Below are 12,752 nucleotides of genomic sequence, written 5' to 3'. Positions count from 1 at the left end.
CTATTATGATTATTATTAACAACAGTGGCATTTATTAGGTGCCTACTGAGGGAAAAGCCCTGGTCTATTATTATTATTGTATTAAGCACTTACTATGTGCCAAGAACTGGACGAAGCACTAGGGTAGAGACAGGATAATCAGATTGGACACAGTGTCTGTCTCCCTGCTAGACTGTAAGCTCCTTGCAGGCAAGGATCTTGTCCACTAATTCTGTTGTGCTGCCCTAAGCATTTAGTATAGTTCTCTGCACAGAGTGACTGCTCAATAAGACCTGTTGATTGATTGATTGATAGAGAAGATTTAGTTCATTGGAACACCAGGGCAGCTGCAGCAGTCTAGTCTTCTGCTTCTTGTTGTTCCCATTAAGTGAGTGATAAGTTGGCCCATTGAGAGACCTGCCACCACAACAGTTGTTGGGAAAGGGAATATTGGCTGTAACTTGCCACACTTCCTCCAGCCAGCCTTTCTTTGGAAGCATGAAGCCCGGCGTTGCTTGGGATTTGCCTCTAAGGGCAGAGGTAGGGTTGTCCTCCTTACATGCCTCTGGGATGACCATTCAGGCAATCAATAGTATTTACTGAGCACTTACTCTGTGCTGCACACTGTACTAAATGTTTGTGAGAGTACAGTAAAGCTGTTTCATACACTGTCATATTTATTGAGAGCTTACTGTGTACAAAGCACTGTCCTAAACTCTTGGGAGAGTATGATTTAGTGTCAAGAGCACGGGCTTGGGAGTCAGAAGTTGTGGGTTCTAATCCCAGCTCTGCCACTTCTCAGCTGTGTGACTTTGAGCAAATCTCTCAACTTCTTAGTGCCTCAATTACCTCATCTGTAAAATGGGGATGAAGACCGTGAGCCCCACATGGGACAACCTGATTACCTTGTATCTACTGCAGCACTTAGAACAGTGCTTGGCACTTAGTAAGCACTAAACAAATACCATCATTATATATCATTATATTATATCATTATATAGCATAGTAAGTGCTTGATAAATGCCATTATTTATTATTATTATTATATGCCCAGTCTATAGGTGGTTTACAGGATAATTTGGAGGAGAAAACTTAATCTTCCAATGCATCAAGCATCACGTTGGGTCTGTGGGTTTTTTCAGCTTCTTTTAACTGAACACTGGTAGCCATCAAATGTAGCGTAATGTATGCAGCATTAATTTTAACAAAATCGATTGACCAATCATATTATTATTATTCTCCCTGACCTCAAGGCGCTTGTAATCTAGTGTGGGAGGCAGACACTAAAAAGAAATTCAATTAAGGGGAAAGAAGACTTTAAAGAATAATAATGATTGTGGTATTTGTCATCATCATCATCAAAAGTATTTATTGAGCACTTACTATGTGCAGAGCACTGTACTAAGTGCTTGGGAAGTACAAATTGGCCACATATAGAGACAGTCCCTACCCAACAGTGGGCTCACAGTCTAGTCAAGTGTCAAGTAAACAGTCAAGTGTTTACTAGGTGCCAGAGTGGATACAAGCAAATCAGGTTGGACACAGTCCCTGTCCCATATAAGGCGCACAGTCTCAATCCCCATTTTCGAGTTGAGGTCACTGAGGCACAGTGAAGTGAAGTGACTTGCTCAAGGTCATATAGACAAATGGTGGAGCTGGGATTAGAACCCATGACCTATCCACTGCACCATATTGCTTCTCAGGACAACCTCTTGTTGAGGTTGTGCTGGAAAGAGAGGCACAGTGGGCTACCAAGGACAGCCCTAAGGGCCTGGGGATGAGTACCCTAAGGCCTGATGTGACTTGGAAGGGTTTGCAGTGGCAGTAAGGCACAGGAAAGGGAGAGTTAATCAGGGAAGGCCTCTTGAGGGAGATGTGAATTTAGAAAGGCTTTGAAGATGAGGACAGGACTGGTTGCTGGATGTGAAGCGGGAGGGACTTCCAGGCAGGAAAGAGGGAATGAGCATGAAGTTGACAGTGGGAGGATCAATCAATTGTATTTATTGAGCGCTTACTGTGTGCAGAGCACTGTACTAAGCGCTTGGGAAGTACAAGTTGGCAACATATAGAGACAGTCCCTACCCAACAGTGGGCTCACGGTCTACAAGGGATCAAGGACGAGACACAGTGAATAGGACAGGATTAGTGGAGGGAGGTATGTGGGCTGGGTTGTAGTGGGAGCGGAGTGAGGATAAATAGCCGGAGAGACAGCTGACTGACTTCCTTAAAACCACTCCCAAACAGAACGGGAGCCAGTTGTGCACCATGGCTAGAAAGTACTTTTAACACCCGGGAACAGCGGCATTCTACTACTTCTGAGGGATTTACTCTTTACCCAATCACTACTTAGTAGCCGGTGAAACTCCAGAGGAAAATCTAATAATAATAATAATAGTAATAATAATGGTATTTGTTAAGTACTTACTATGTGCAAAGTGCCGGGAAGTTTACAAGGTGATCAGGTTGTCCCCCGTGGGGCTCACAGTCTTCACCCCCATTTTACAGATGAGGTAAGTGAGGCACAGAGAAGTGAAGTGACTTGCCCAAAGTCACAGAGCTGACAGTTGGCAGAGCCGGGATTTGAACCCATGACCTCTGACTCCAAAGCCTGGGCTCTTGCCACTGAGCCACGCTGCTTCTCCAGTTTATATTAACTCTTCAAAGAACATTCCGTAAATACTATTGATGAATTACTTGATTGATTGTTCTTGATATAGTCATTCAATCAGTCAGTCGTATTTATTGAGTGCTTACTGTGCAGCGCTTAGTACAGTGCTTTGCACACAGTAAGCGCTCAATAAATACGATTGAATGAATGAACGAATACTGAGAGCTCACCTCCTCCAGGAGGCCTTCCCAGAGTGAGCCCCCACCTTCCTCTCCCCCTCCTCCCCTTCTCCATCCCCCCTGCCTTACCTCCTTCCCCTCCTCACAGCACCTGTATATATGTATATATGTTTGTACATATTTATTACTCTATTTTACTTGAACATATTTATTTATTTTATTTTGTTAATATGTTTTGTTTTGTTGTCTGTCTCCCCCTTCTCGACTGTGAGCCCGCTGTTGGGTAGGGACCGTCTCTATATGTTGCGGAATTGGACTTCCCAAGTGCTTAGTACAGTGCTCTGCACATAGTAAGCACTCAATAAATACGATTGAATGAATTGTACATATTTATTCTATTTATATTATTTTGTTAATATGTTTTGTTGTCTGTCTCCCCCTTCTAAACTGTGAGCCCGCTGTTGGGTAGGGACCGTCTCTATATGTTGCCGACTTGGACTTCCCAAGTGCTTAGTACAATGCTCTGCACACAGTAAGTGCTCAATGAATACGATTGAATGAATGACAATATAACAATAAACTTGGCGGAGAGTTTCAGACCACCTGAAAACAAAATCCATTCAGATTCAGGTTTAAGATCCCATCATCATAAAGCACTTTACTGCAGGTAGTCTTGCTGGATGTCTTTCTTTTAACGCCGTTTCCAATTTGAAAAAGAAAGTTGCAGAGGAAGGGACAAACCAGGACTCTCTTCGTCCTGTGCATTGTGTTCTGCTTAGAGGGCTCAGTAAAATCATGAAACAGGATTATCATAGTTCCAGGATACGCCTGAGTCTGTACCCTGAAGCACTTGAGTACTTACCGCACTCCAGTGACACTTGTGTTAATATCCGGTGGCTGAGAGAAGCAGCGTGGCTCAGTGGAAAGAACCCGGGCTTTGGAGTCAGAGGTCATGGGTTCAAATCCCGGCTCCACCAATTGCCAGCTGTGTGACTTTGGGCAAGTCACTTCACTTCTCTGGGCCTCAGTTACCTCATATGGAAAATGGGGATGAAGACTGTGAAGCCCCCCCGTGGGACAGCCTGATCACCTTTTAACCTCCCCAGCGCTTAGAACAGTACTTTGCACATAGTAAGCGCTTAATAAATGCTATTATTATTATTATTATTATTATTATTATTAATAACAGTTTCTCCAGTCCTAGTTCTGCCCAGCAGGGGGCACTGGAAGGCAGAGCTGCTTTGCTGACTTCGCAGTGCTTGGATCCAGACAGTAACTGCAGGAGGAGGGAGGGGAAAAAAGGAAAAAGAAAAAGAAAAAATAAATATAGGAGAGTATGCATAATAATAATAATAATACTAATAATGATAATGGCATTTATTAAGAGCTTACAATGTGCAACACACTGTTCTAAGCTCTGGGGAGGTTACAAGGTGATCAGGTTGTCCCACAGGAGGCTCACAGTCTTAGTATGCGTTCGTAATTTAAACTAATTATTTGTTGTATTGTTGTTTAGCCTAGGTAGGCATCATCCCCCCTACCCTACCTCCTTCCCCTCCCCACAGCTCCTGTATATATGTTTGTACAGATTTATTACTCTATTTATTTTACTTGTACATACTTACTATTCTGTTTACTTTGTCAATGATGTGCATCTAGCTTTACTTCTATTTATGCTGATGACAATGATGTGCATCTAGCTTTACTTCTATTTATTCATCATCATCAATCGTATTTATTGAGCACTTACTGTGTACAGAGCACTGTACTAAGCGCTTGGGAAGTACAAATTGGCAACATATAGAGACAGTCCCTACCCAACAGTGGGCTCACAGTCTAAAAGACTTGACACCTAACCACATGTTTTGTTTTGTAGTCTGTCTCCCCCTACTAGGCTGGGAGCCCGTTGTTGGGTAGGGACCGTATCTATATGTTGCCAATTTGTACTTCCCAAGTGCTTAGTACAGTGCTCTGCACACAGTAAGCGCTCAATAAATACGATTGAATGAATAAATGAATGAATGAATTCCCCATTTCACAGATGAGGTAACTGAGGCCCAGAGAAGTGAAGTGACTTGCCCAAAGTCACACAGCTGATAATTGGTGGTGCCGGGATTTGAACCCATGACATCTGACTTTTAGACTCCGGCAACTGTCAGCTGTGTGACTTTGGGCAAGTCACTTCACTTCCCTGGGCCTCACAGTAAGCGCTCAATAAATATGATTCAGTGAATTAATGAATGAATTAGAAGACAGGTCCTTTTATGGCACCTAATAGAAAGACCACAGTCCTGGGAATCAGGAGATTTAGGTTCTAGTTACTTAACCTGTCCGAACCTCAGTTTCTCCATCCGTAAAAACCTACCTTGCAGGTAGCAAATCCCAGGTGGGTTAGGAACTGAGACTGGTCTGATTGCCTTGCATTTATCCTGGCACTCGGCACAGAGTAAGTAAACGCTTAACGAAGATCATCACTATGATGAATTACATGTGGAGAGTAGTGTTCCTGAAGGAGAGAGGGAGAGAGAGACACAAAGAGAAGGAGAAAAAGACGGAAGGGCAGGAGAAGAGAGCGCAAATTGGAGAGGAGGCGGAGTTTTGGGTAATCTTTCTGGCCGACTACTAATTTTTTTACTTATTTTTTTGGCCCTGATCAGAAATACATCTGCTTAGCTGCAAGGTTGACTGAAGGAAATAAATAGAAAACTCTCGTCATCTGAAGATTTCTAGATTTTTATTCACCAAGAGTCTTGAATTTCAAATTTCTCTTCCCTCCTTTATTGTTTCTAGCAGCGAGTTAATCAATCAATCAATCAATCGCATTTATTGAGCGCTTACTGTGTGCAGAGCACTGTACTAAGCGCTTGGGAAGCACAAGCTGGCAACATATAGAGACAGACAGAGTTAGTGACATGGGTATGAGTGGGTGAACGGCCAGGTGGAAAGAACCCCCTTTTTCAGAGAAGCAGCTTAGTTCAGTGGAAAGAGAACGGGCTTTGGAGTCAGAGGTCATGAGTTCAAATCCCGGTTCCGCCAATTGTCAGCTATGTGACTTTGGGCAAGTCACTTAACTTCTATGGGCCTCAGTTACCTCATCTGTAAAATGGGGATTAAGACTGCGAACCCCCCGTGGAACAACCTGATCACCTTGAAACCTCCCCAGCATTTAGAACAGTGCTTTACACATAGTAAGCGCTTAATAAATGCCATCATTATTATTATTATTATTTACAGGATGATGGTCGTTGCCCTAATGCAGGGATTGTGGGAGGGTTCTTATCATTTCCAAATGCAAGCGACCAATCAGTGGTATTTATTGGGAACTTATTTTTTAGTATTTATTGAGCACTTACTGTGTGCAGAGCACTGTACTAAGTGCTTGGAAGAGAACAATATAGCAGACACGTTTCCTGCCCAAAATGAACGTGCCATGTACGCAGCTCTGAACTGAGAGCTTGGGAGAGTAAATAGCTAATGTATTTATTTATTTATATTAATGTCTGTCTCCCCCTCAAGCCTGTAAACTCGCTGTGGGCAGTGAACACGTCTAGCAACTCTGTTATATTGTACTCTCCCAAGCGCTTAGTACAGCACTCTGCACAAAGTAAGCACTCAATGAATATGATTAACCGACTGGCTAAAATACAGTAGAGTTTTGATACAGTCCTTTCCCACAAGGAGCTTACAGTCTAGCGGGGAAGACATTAAATGGATCCTCGATTCTTGCTTCTGTTCAGCAATGGAGGGGCTCTGGAGTTCAGATGACAAAAATGACAGTGTTTTACCACAGGGTAAGGCCATCACCTGTACGTTGCTAAAATGATCTCTATTTTATTTAGCCTGATTTTGGTTCTTATACATCTGGGCAGAAAAATTCCCCATGCAACTCTAAGCTCATTGGAAAGAAGGCTTGGCCCTGGAGGTCACTGGCTGGAGACCAGGATTCCGCCTCTCCTCTTTCCCAGGCAGAAAATCCTGGAAGTTGGGGATGAGAATTAGGTTAGGTTGGAAAAGAATGGCTCCATTTGTCTGCACTTGGGTGATCTCTGGATCACTGGCATTGTTAAGCTGAGCTTTACCCATAGAAAATTCCAACTCCAAAGAGTCATGGGGAGGGAGGGAGAGAGAGATGGGTTGGATCAGAAAAAGGGAAAAAAGCACAGAGAGAAGGCAGCTGTTCACTTTCTTCTCTCTGAAGCTCCCAAGTGGATAATCGTCTCTCTTCTGGATGCCTCCTTTGAGGAAATTTCAAGCATAAATAGATTGGACCCATCCCTTGAAGTGATAGACTTCTCAAAGAGACTTGCAAAATTCAGTCTGTTTCTCTCCAGTTTTTACACTGAGTTTCGACAATACGGTCCCGGTTTTGAATTTCTACCAAGAACCAATAACAACTCAAAGCGTAAACCCCATGAGATTAAACCTTGGCTTCCGTTGACTATGAATCACTTCCTAAGGGACTTTGTGTGTGGACTGGAAGGGAACCATTTTCTAAATTGTGTCCTTGCAATTGAGCAGAGAGGAGACTGGATCTTCCAACTTTAAGCTCCTCAAGGGCAGGGACTTGGCTTCTGGTGTAATCATTATTATTATGTTACCTTTGATCCCTGTCATTTAAGCACTCAGTAAATATGATTTAATCAGTATTGAGCACCGAGTGCAAAGCACTGTGCCACGCTCATGGAAAATTACAGTAGAAGCAAACCCATATTCTCCTGCCTACAAGAGGCTTGTGGTCTAATGGGAGAGACAGATAGAAAATATTATTTAGGAATGGGACAGCAGTAGGAAGAGGAAGGATAAAATGGGTCATAATCTGTCTGGGATAACTGAATGAAAATTGAATATGCATATTCCTCTAAGCGTGTAAGACAGGTCTAAATATGAAAGTGCAAAGACTGATTGTTGAGTTGATATGACTTAGGGTGTTAGGGATTAAATCGGAGAAGTCTTCCTGGAGGAGATGGGGTTCTAGAAGGCCTTTGATGATGGGGAGAGCTGCAGTGTGATGGATTTTGTCATGGAAAGAGAATGTGCCTACCAACTTGGTTGGATTGTTATATTGTACTCTCCCAAGCGCGTAGTACAGAGCTCTGCCCACCGCAAGCAAGCACTTAGTACAGTGTTCTGCACACAGTAAGCACTCAATAAATACAATTGAATGAATGAATGAATGAACACGACTGATGGATGGATTTTGGGGATGGACAAGAGAGTCCTAGGACAGGGGATGATCATGAGGAAGAGGTCAGAAGCAAGAGTCAAAAGCGACATATAGTTAGAATGTGAACTTGGGGGAAGAGTCATTGAAGAGAGCAAATAAGAGAGAGGAAGCCAATGGAGAGGCTCCAGGGTAGTGGGTAGAAGCAGTGTGGCTCAGTGGGAAGAGCCCGGGCTTGGGTGTCAGAAGTCGTGGGTTATAATCTCAGCTCTGCTACTCATCAGCTGTGTGACTTTGGGCAAGTCACTTAACTTCTCTGGGCCTCAGTTCCCTCATCTGTAAAATGGGGATGAAGACTCTGAGCCCCACGTGGGACAACCTGATTAGCTTGTATCTACCCCAGCACTTAGAAAAGTACTTGGCACTTAGTAAGTGCTTAACACATACCAACATTATTATTATTATTATTATCTGGGCAGCAGCAAGGGAGTGTGACCTGAAACAGGCAGAGGAAGGAGAAATAGCACAAGAAAAATAAAAGTACTGGATAGGAAGGTGTCCTGTGCTGTGAAGGGGAGACAGGAAATAGACCAGGGGAACTCAGGCTGTTTGTTCTAAAACTGCACGTAATCCTACCTCAACTCATTACTCTCACACTACAACCCAGCCCATAAACTTCGCTCTTCTAATGCCAACTGACAAGCTGTACCTCAAGCTCTTCTATCTCGTCACTGACCTGTCATGCCTTCTTCATACCCAACAGATAATTATTACTACAGACAATTACCGTGTCAGCCCTCTCGCTGATCTCCCATCCTCGTGTCTCTCCCCACTTCAATCCATACTTCATGCTGCTGCTTGGATTGTCTTTGTCCAGAAACGCTCTGGGCATGTTACTCCCCTCCTCAAAAATCTCCAGTGGCTACCCATCAACCTATGCATCAGGCAGAAACTCCTCACCTTCGGCTTCAAGGCTGTCCATCACCTCACCCCCTCCTGCCTCCCCTCCCTTCTCTCCTTCTACAGCCCAGCTGGCACCCTCCGCTCCTCTGCCGCTAATCTCCTCACTGGGCCTCATTCTCGCCTGTCCTGCCATCGACCCCTGGCCCACGTCATCCCCGGGGCCTGGAATGCCCTCCCTCTGCCCATCTGCCAAGCTAGCTCTCTTCCTCCCTTCAAGGCCCTACTGAGATCTCACCTCCTCCAGGAGGCCTTCCCAGACTGAGCCCCTTCCTTCCTCTCCCCCTCGTCCCCCTCTCCATCCCCCTCATCTTACCTCCTTCCCTTCCCCACAGCACCTGTATATATGTATATATGTTTGTACATATTTATTACTCTATTTATTTATTTATTTAACTTGTACATATCTATTCTATTTATTTTATTTTGTTAGTATGTTTCGTTTTGTTCTCCGTCTCCTCCTTTTAGACTGTGAGCCCACTGTTGGGTAGGGACTGTCTCTATATGTTGCCAACTTGTACTTCCCAAGCGCTTAGTACAGTGCTCTGCACACAGTAAGTGCTCAATAAATACGATTGATTGATTGATCTCCCCACCGTCAAAGCCTTATCGAAAGAACATCTCCTTCAAGAGGCCTTCCCTAGGCCCTCATTTCTGACTCGCTCCCTTTGTTCATCCCCTCTCAGCCCCATTCATTCATTCAATCGTATTTATTGAGCGCTTACTGTATGCAGAGCACTGTACTAAGCGCTTGGGAAGTAGAGGTTGGCAACATATAGAGACGGTCCCTGCCCAACAGTGGGCTTGCAATCTAGAAGGCCCACAGCACTATATACTTATTTGTAATTTATTTATTTATATTAATGTCTGTCTCCCCTTCTAGACTCTAAGCTTTCTGTGGGCAGGGAATATGTCTACCAACTCTGTTATATTGCCCTTACTCAAGCGCTTAGTACAATGCTCTGCACACAATAAATGCTTAATAAATACAATTGATGATTGATTGATGGTCACTTCAGTGTTCACTCCTACGGCCTTGTTCCAAAGTGGATCCAGCATAACTGCCCCCTTGGAAGTGAGTGCTAAAGAGTAGGAACATGGCCTAATGGGTAGAGCCCGGGCCTGGGAATCCGAAGGACCTGGATTCTAATCCCAGCTCTGCCACTTGTCTGCTTGGTGACCTTGGGCAAGTCACTTCACTTTTCTGTGCCTCAGTTCCCTCATCTGTAATATGGGGATTAATCAATCAATCAATCGTATTTATTGAGCGCTTACTGTGTGCAGAGCACTGTACTAAGCGCTTGGGAAGTACAAGTTGGCAACATATAGAGACAGTCCCTACCCAACAGTGGGCTTACAGTCTAAAAGGGGGAGACGGAGAACAAAACCAAACATACTAACAAAATAAAATAGAATAGATATGTACAAGTAAAATAAATAAATAAATAGACTAATAGATTAAGACTGTAAACCCCATGTGGGATGGGGACTGTGTCCAACCCGATTTGATTGTACCCACAACAGCGCTTAGTACTGTGCCTGGAAAATAGTAAGCGCCTAACAAACACCACACTGATGGTGATTATTATGAAAGTCCTTTTTTCAGTTTTGCCGGGGTCTCGGCCAAGCTCCAGGCAGTCCAAATTCTGCCCCTCAGCAATCATTTGAAAACCCAGTGCCACACCCCCGATCCTGGCGAGTCAAGGGGCACTTGCTCCATGGCGGGTTTTTTTTTGACATTTTCTTGTGAGGAGGGCAGGGTGCCAAGCCTCGGGGAACGCACGGATGACAGAAACTGCGCCGCATGTCTTGATGTCTAAGGGGCCACGTCTCATGAACTCAGAGCTCCAACAATTAGAGGTTTGCCTTGCCAAACACTCATTTCCCCTAAAATTAAAAAGTGTCGTCCGCCCAGTGCTGATCTTTGTCATGCTCGCAAGTGAACTTCCTGTTTGCTTTCAGAGAGGCCGTTCTTTACATTGCCCCGAGGACAAGGAAACTCTGTCCTACTGATGGGGAAGGGGAGATACCCTCTGTTGGGTAGCTATAAGTTAATTGGATCGGACACAGTTTCTGTCCCACATGGGGTTCAGATCTAAAGAGGATGGAGAACAGGTATTGAATCCCCATTTTACAGATGAGGAAACTGAGGCACAGAAAAGTCAAGCAACTTGCCCAAGGTCACACAGGAGGAAGTGGCAGAGTCAAAATTAGAACCCAGGTCCTCTGTTTCCCTAGCCTGCCCTCTTTCCACTAGGCTATGCAGTTCTCTCCTTCCACCCGGGGCTCACAAAGAACATCATCATCATGACCAGTGGCATTTATTGAGGGCCCACAGTGTGCAGAGCACTGTACTGAGCACTTGGGAGAGTACAATGCAACAGAGCTGGTAGACACATTTCCTCATTGGTTGTACTGTCCATCCAGAACAGCCCACATTTTACCATCATATGGCAGAATCACAGGAGAATCAAATGCCTAAAAGTCAAATAATAATAATAATGGCATTTGTTAAGCACTTACTATGTGCAAAGCACTGTTCTAAGCGCTGGGGGATACAAGGTGATCAGGTTGTCCCATGTGGGGGCTCACAGTCATCATCTCCATTTTACAGATGAGGTAACTGAGGCTCCAAGAAGTTAAGTGACTTGCCCAAGGTCACACAGCAGACATGTGGCAGAGTCGGGATTCGAACCCATGACCTCTGACTCCAAAGCCCGTCTCTTTCCACTGAGCCGTGCGGCTTCTCTAAATAGAAATTGATGGGGGAGAGCTGGGTATACAGAGCAGACTAAGAAATCAATATCTGGAGAAATCTGCATCATCTGCTCTCTGAGCAGATAGGAAAGTTCAATTTTCCAGCAAACTGGCATCGTGCCCCAGTTGGCCCACTTCAGAGGACAAGGAGTTCCCTCCACTCACCTCTGTACAGCACGAGAGACATGGACCTATGGTAAGGCGTGGGACTCTTCTCATCATCACCCATCAATCAATCCATACCTTATTCATTCATTCAGTCATATTTATTGAGCGCTTACTGTGTGCAGAGCACTGTACTAAGCGCTTGGGAAGTACAAGTTGGTAACACATAGAGACGGTTCCTAACCAACAGCGGGCTCACAGTCTAGAAGGGAGGAGACAGACAACGAAACAGAACATATTAACAAAAGAAAATAAATAGAATATGTACAAATTAAATTACATACAAACATATATACATATATACAGGTGCTGTGGGAAGGGGGAGGAGGTAAGGCAGTGGGGATGGGGAGCTAGCGGGGAAGAGGAGGTTAGCACTCAGACAGCCTGCGAGTGCCATGTGGGACAGGGACTGTTTCAGGCCTGATTAACTTGTATCTTCCCATTCTGGGCACATAGTACTTATAATATTAATAGTGACAAAGTAGGAGGGCCCTGCTTTATTATAAGCTGAAGGTAGGGAGAGATGGGGTGCGGGTGGATGTGAGCATTGTAGTGGTTTGAAGAGGGCCTCTTAAATAATTGGGAAGTAGTTCCACAATGAGGATATTGATTTAATGTCCCTCTTATGCATAAGTGGGTAATGACACATGATGCTCTGGAAACGTGTAAACACCCACACCCACACGATGCATTCTCCTGCCATCCCAGGGATGTCCAGGCTAGGTCCCTTGATAGGGGAAGCCCTCTCTCCCGAACCTTAGTAGCACCCACGCTGATACAGAAGACACACCATCAACTGGTACTTTGGGATATTTGTGGTATCTGTTAAGCACCTATGGTGTGCCAAGCACTGAATTAAGCACTGGAGTACAGATGAGGTTATAATAATGATAATGGCATTTATTAAGTGCTTACTATGTGCAAAGCACTGTTCTAAGTGCTG

The sequence above is a fragment of the Tachyglossus aculeatus genome, chromosome 2 (assembly GCF_015852505.1).
Source record: "Tachyglossus aculeatus isolate mTacAcu1 chromosome 2, mTacAcu1.pri, whole genome shotgun sequence".
Taxonomy (NCBI): domain Eukaryota; kingdom Metazoa; phylum Chordata; class Mammalia; order Monotremata; family Tachyglossidae; genus Tachyglossus; species Tachyglossus aculeatus.
The sequence above is the reverse complement of the archived record's forward strand: the minus strand, read 5'-3'. Positions refer to the sequence as shown.